The sequence below is a fragment of the Biomphalaria glabrata genome, chromosome 8, assembly GCF_947242115.1.
Source record: "Biomphalaria glabrata chromosome 8, xgBioGlab47.1, whole genome shotgun sequence".
Taxonomy (NCBI): domain Eukaryota; kingdom Metazoa; phylum Mollusca; class Gastropoda; family Planorbidae; genus Biomphalaria; species Biomphalaria glabrata.
Window position 1 is genome coordinate 8,698,793 of NC_074718.1, and position 7,000 is coordinate 8,705,792.

General features: G+C 32.4%; 1 protein-coding gene across 4 annotated transcripts in view; it reads right to left on the reverse strand.

The window, feature by feature from the left end:
• Positions 1 to 4,461, reverse strand: part of LOC106064388 (teneurin-m-like) — a 100,660-nt gene extending 96,199 nt beyond the window's left edge. For 3 of the 4 annotated variants that reach the window (XM_056037537.1, XM_056037536.1, XM_056037534.1), the window contains exon 1: positions 4,056 to 4,461. The gene's annotated coding sequence lies outside the window, so the exon portion shown is untranslated. The remainder of the gene's footprint in view (positions 1 to 4,055) is intronic. The other variant, XM_056037538.1, reaches the window with a different exon arrangement.
• Positions 4,462 to 7,000: the final 2,539 nt, after the last annotated feature.

Consider the following 7,000-nt stretch of genomic DNA (forward strand, 5'->3'; position numbering starts at 1 on the left):
TGTGACACACGTGTTGTATCCCACTTTATACTGTACAACATCAACCTCGTTATAAGCCACAAGGTCTGAAACTGCTGATATCGCTAGCAACACATCATTTCTGAGTGGAATCTTGGCTAACGACCACCATCCGTTCTGGAAACTTGGCCAGTACCCCCAGTACCCATAACCGAAACAATTGGATTATTTTCACCATAAGAAAATAAAGGAAATAGATAGTATTTGTTCTTAGCTCCTGTTACATGAAAAAGTTACAGGCTATACTATATAGGTATGCTTATTTAATAACTTCAGTTATCACAGATTGGAGTCGTGGCTATTTGATAAAGAACATTTTATGTTGCTATCTGAAATGTTCGCTAACTAAAGCTTTCGCTAGCAGAGACTTCACTGTAATTACATTTCCCAAGTTTGTTTTGAGGTGTAAAATAGTGAATAACTTGATGAATAAAAACTCTCGAGCCTTAAAAGTGTTACATCTAGGCGCTGTACCCGACTTACGTCGAAGTTACAGTAAATTTTGAGAACTCTTAAGAAATCGTGTTTCTTCACCCACACACAAATATCCTTTTGGTTTTCGTGAGTGCATGTGCATGTGTTGTTGGAGATTGTTATGGAGTGTAAGTGTGTGTGTGTTTCTATAGTGACGGTGGCAAGAGGTTAGCGATTGGTTATAAATGATGCAAGATACGAGGCATTGTTATCAGCGGTCTTACTTACGACAGGCGACTCCAGAACGTTAGACTAAAACGAAGTGTTAGTGTAGTGAGTTAGATTTTGTTACAAAAATACCATGTTATATTAGTACTTAAGTCTATTAGATTGATTTCATTATATCTCAAGTTGAATGTTTTAATATTGTAACAAAAGTTATATTTAGTCTTGTTCAGAACGAAGCGATTCACGTTATTTCAAGTTTTACAAGCTAAGATATAATACACCCTAAACCTTAGTTGTCTACCAGCGGTTTGGTGCTTCAAGTCAACGGCCGCCAACAGCATAGACACTGTAACATACTTATGTTCGTTTTTCACCCAAATCTTATTTTTACTTCTGCTACGTGAAGCGCATTTTCCCGTAAAGATCCGGAGATGGATTTATGAGACTACGTTTTCATTCAAGCCTGCCAGACTGCAAGTACCTCCTTCACAGTTTCCAAGAAGGAAGTGCAGAGACACTTCTAAATTAATTTTCACCAGAAATCGCTCGAGTTTTAGTATGCAATCATCAATCTTCAATATCACCAAGTAGATGTCAACCAAATACTAGATACACGAACAACAACTAGCATACGTCCATATGAACTACTGAATGTAATATTCACAACAGGATAAATAATTTTTTTGCGCGAATAGTATTATATAGGCCAGAGGTAAATATAAACATACGTACAATGCTACAGCAAAGTTTAACCCACTTTAATGCTTCCAGTCAGGGTCGTGAGATATTATTGATTACTTAGGCTAGAAACGGTTGATAACAGCTTGGCCCAGGTACAGATGCTGGGGTCAAGTTCAGGTCATATTTGGTTAATGTCAGTTAGAAGTAGATTTTGAGTACATTTTTTTTAAAATATATGTATCTACATCAAGAAGAGACAAACTTTAACCTCTTTAATAATGCTCTTAAAAACGTTAACAGTTGTACACAGACGTACAACATTGACATGCCACAGCACAAATACAATTTATACATCTTTTTCTTGGTACCGGTATTCAATGCAGAAATATAAGTTGTTATACATTTAAGCATAGTTGTGTGGCTTTACATTGAATAGAATTTAATTGTTTAAGGTGTTCTATCTCACCTTAGTTAAAGACAAAAGTATAGTAATTATGAATTATGGTAACAGAATAGTTATAAAGAACAAAAAAGTCTGGAAAAAAAATCAGTTTCCAATTATTCAATTGTTCTGTAGATCCCCAGTATAATATGTGGAATTTAGTTTCTCAATATTGTTCAATCAATGATGAAAATTTTAGGTCATTTTTTGTAACCCACTTGGAGGCATAACAGGAGAAAATTAAATAGAACCACCCCTTAAAAAAAAGGTATTACATATATATATATATATATATATTCAGATAGTACCATGACCTTTATATTTTAGCCACTTGGCCTGGTTACTACAACACCTTTGACATCTACATAGATAGGTCCACTGGGAAATAAAGGCCAATAGTGGTTAGTGCAGTGTGATGACCATTATAAATGAGGATATATAAATGAGGATATACAGGCATCTTGCTCTAAGTAGGTCTAATCAAATTAGGAAAAGAGAATAAAAAAAAAACTACATATATATTTTCTGCTTATGCCTCTTTTTAATAAGCATAAAAAATGTAATCCACACCAAGCATTAGACTTTATTAAATTACTATATTACATTTAAAAATTGTAATTACTTATTAATATTCTAATATTATATGAAGAAATGTCAACTTCATACTTGAGTAGTAACACTGTACATAACAGAAGCCTCAAAATAATGAGAAAAACTATATCAATTTCAATAAATTGTTTTTTTGTTGTTTTTTAAATCTAGAATAAAAATGGTATGGTAATCAATTGTAATCATTTTTTTTTCATAGCCAATTAAAATTTGTTTGAAATCATGAAATGACTTGAAATAATGACAAATTGAAATGAGTCTTGACCTGAAGTGTAGGATTTTCATTAATTGTGATGTATTGTTCCATTATAATCTGATTGCATTTTTTTTTACAATCAAGATCCCACTCATATGATTAAAATCTAAAAGGATTTCTGTATTATCTAATTCATGTAAGATTTTGATTTTACAATTATGATCTAATCTTTTAAGTCATTGATTTTCTTGCTGATTCAGCCTGCAGCCTTCATGTGATTCTATACTTTGAGGGAATGGCACTTGGGAAGACAAAGAGTTCTTATATCCCTGGGTGTTTTTAAATAAATGTATAACATTTTTTTTATACATATATATACTAAGCAGATATGACCCATGGCCTGCTGGTCTTAGTTTGTGAATCAATGATCTAGCGGCAAGTTCCCTTACATAACTAATAATATAAAATAATGGGAAAACGGTTTACCCGATTTGTTACAAAGTTTCATTCTTCAATAGAGATAAATTTAAGTATTGTATTTTTAGTACTTCTGTTGTGGGAGAGACATTAATACACTATGGTCTCCACAGTGTTCTAAGGAACATTCATGCCAAATTTTATCAAGATTGGTCAAACGGTTTTGATTTCTATTCCGGACATATAAATCTATACATACATACTCCTTACATTGTGTTTTTTTTTATTAGTAAAATTATATGGGATGTATTAAATAATAAATCTAGACTAGAGTATGGTGGACTAAGTTGTTTATGATTTAGTGTTTTCTGTATAGTTCTAGATCTCGGTTTAGAGTCTACCCTTCTTATCTTATCTTATCTTATATAATACAGACGTTACTTCAAAAAAGAAGATGATTACGTCCTACGCGTCATGCATTTAGTCATGCATATTAACCAATGACTTAAATTCTGCCAAGTCACTGGTTTTCCTGGCTAGCTCAGGCAACCCATTCCATGCTCTAATAGCACTAGGGAAGAAGGAGTATTTGTACAAATTTGTCCTAGCATATGGGACGAGGAATGTGCCTTTATCTTTGTGTCTTTCAGAGTATTTTATTAAATTTTGTTTTTGTATTTGAAGATTATGGTTCAGTGTTTTATGTATGATAGCTACTTTACTTTTGAGCCTTCTGTCCTGAAGGCTTTCTAAATTTAGTGATTTTACTTGAGTCATATCATTAGAATTTAGATAGATCTATTTGTAATTTAGACCTCTTTCTAAACTATATAAAAATTATTAAAGCTAGAATACTAGTGTAGATTATACTTATAAAAAAATTGGTTTAGATCTCGACTCTAGTGTCTCTACACTCTCTACACTCGACACTCAGTCTAGACCTAATCAGACAATAATCTCATCATAATAAGATTAATAAGTAGATAGATATAGATTATAGATCTAGTTAGTATAGAGTCTAGAGAAAAAAACAACAACAATGGAACTCACCTATTCTTTGCAAGTTTATTTTGCTCAACTCCAATCAGGCGGCAGTGAAGTAAAGAAATCAATAAATTATCCAAAGTACTGAAGGTAAAAACGTATTTTTACTAGAGACTAGAGAGACTCTATAGACTATATATAGTTAATATAGATACCTAGATTTACTATGTCTAGTAGTAAGTATATAGACTCTATTAGTAGATCTATATAAATCTATATCTAGACTAGATGATAATTAAGGCTAATAATGCTGTACAGAAAAATATCTAGGTCTAGAATAGACAGAGCTATTTTGATATACACATAAAATAACAAAAACTTGTAGATTTGTGTCTCTCAGAAGAAATCCAAGCCGATTCAAGTCCCGTGCGAGAAACCCCCACTACGCGGAGCTTCGCTAGTGTCCCTACACGTCTGCTAGCAGCACGGTGTGTTGTGCCGTAGGCTAAGCAGCGGCCTCTTCCATTTGCTTTGCAGTTGATAGACCCCTTTTTATCATTTTTTTTTTTTACCATTGTACCTCGGGTTTCTCTTGGGCATGAAAGGAACGGTGAGAAGTCTGTCATTTTTTTTTTTATATTTATAGTTATGATGAATCATTGAATTTATTTTATCAAGTTGAACAAAGTTCCTGGTAAGCGAAATAAAAGGAGAAAGATTAAGTTCAGTACGCGCCATTTAGATGTGCGAAATGATGAAAAGCGGTGTCGACCCAAACATCAATAACGGGACGAACATTTCAGAAACCTGTTAGATCCGTAGACCAATCTACTCAGGCAACCATCAGCTTCACTAAGCCATCTTCCAAAATAGATCTAGATTCTCTACTTCACTTGAATTACGACGAATATAGATCGAACTATAAATTTAATGCTTAAAAAAAAAAATTGAGATCTAGATTAGAGCTCCTAGTAAAATAAGGTATTGAAAATTTAATCTCACGATATTTTGGCAGCTTGCTAAGTTCTGCATTTTGTTTTCTAAACGCAAACCGTTTTTTTTTTTTTTTTTAAATGCAAACATATTTTTTTCCATACCACTTATAAAACAATACATAGCCTAATTGTAAGGGAGATTATATTAACAAAGAAATATATTTATATGTTTTTAGAAACATTTATTCATATTTATTTGTAAAATGTGAAAAAAAAAATCGCGTGTTTTCTGATACACTTGCTACTATAATAAAAGTGAACAGAAAATATTTTTGTTTGTAAAGGCTAGAATGAACTTTGTATGTAGGCCTAAATGCAACGGACGTTTTAAAAATGTTTTTTCTATATAGATTCATGCAGTGTAAACCTATGCTACTGTCGTAAGCCATATTATGTCACAACAAAAGGTGTTAAATAATGTTTTTTTTTTTTTGTTTTTTTTTTTTGCAGCCCCCGTAAGGGTAAAAGCCGCTAATAGTTTGTGTTGTTTGTCTGTCCATCTGTTCCCCTATCACATATAAATCGAAAAAAAAAGAAAAGATATGGAAAATCTTATTTTTATTTATAAAAAAAATTATGAATGTAATATAAGTAAAAATATCAATACTGACAAAAGGCTGTTTCCAAATTTTCAAAATTGAAAGCATATGAAAAAGTATACTTTATTAATAGGAATAATTCTTGTCGTGGAAGAAACATTTAACATACATTACGGTCTCCACCGTGACCTAACAAACATTCATGCCAAATTTTATCAAGATTGATAATTCACTTTGATAATTTTACAGGATTGTATGTCTACATTGCTGAAAAAGTGCACAAATACTTGATGATTTTTTTTAAAAAGTATACTTTATGAATACTTCCGGATTAAAAAAAAAACTATTCTATTCACAGGATACACCAAAAAAGCTAGCTATTTATGGGTTGGGCTCCAGTTTATGAAAATCACCAAGAACTTTCTCCCTTTTTTTATTACCCGCCCCCCTTTTTTTTTTCTCCTCCTGTCTATTTATTATGTCTCTTTCCAACATTCTTTTTTTTTTTTCTCATCCCTCTCTCTAATCTTTATAAAGAGAGAATCCTTTTTCACTCTCACTTTCTGCTATGTTCTCTACCTCTGTTTGCCCCTCCATCCATTTTTTTCTAAGTTCGTTCTCCTCTGTCTTTTTCTCTGTCTCTCTGTGTGTATGTGTGACACTCTCATTGGCGCTATCTAGTCCAACAGCTCCTGGGTTTTTTTGTTTGTTTTATATCCTTCAATACCATCATTCTGAAGATATTGTAGCATACAGAATTAATGCTCAATTCAATTCGGAGATAACACAAAAAAAAAAAAAACCAAGGAATTGAACGGAAAAAAATCAACACCATGTCACCAAATGAAACATTTCGTAATTATCTTTTCATAATTATGTGCATTCAATTTTCAAGTATGATTCGTAATCAACTCATTTTATTGGAGATTTTATTGGAGATTATATAGCTTTAAACAAGATTCCGCCATATTGACGAACTAATGCATGGTCCAGTATTTTTAGAAAACGAATAAGTTGGTCGGTTTACTCCATAATCTTAAATTGTTTGCACTCTGGAAAGAGAATAGACTGGAAAATTAGGCCTACTTGTAATATTTTCTAGTATACCAGTTGCCCTATGTAGACCAGACAAAGCAGACACATCTCTCATGCTAATTTATAATTACAGTTGTCCCCAAAAAAAAAGTACTTTGCAGAGACGTCGATAAGATCGGTGACTGCGGTTCGGTAAGACAACTTTGTCGTTACCACCCCCTCCCATAAAAAAAAAGTAAAAAAAAATCTCAGACGTCCAAATCTGTGCATCTGCTTCTGACACCACACTAGATCTATACAAGATCTCATTCATCTAGTAAGGAGCTAACCCGAAATCCATTGAATTGTAATCTTACTTTTTCCTAAGAAAATGTTTGCCACATGAGTCTCTTCCATTTACCATGACATTTAACTTTAAAAAATAATTATAATGCAATTAAAA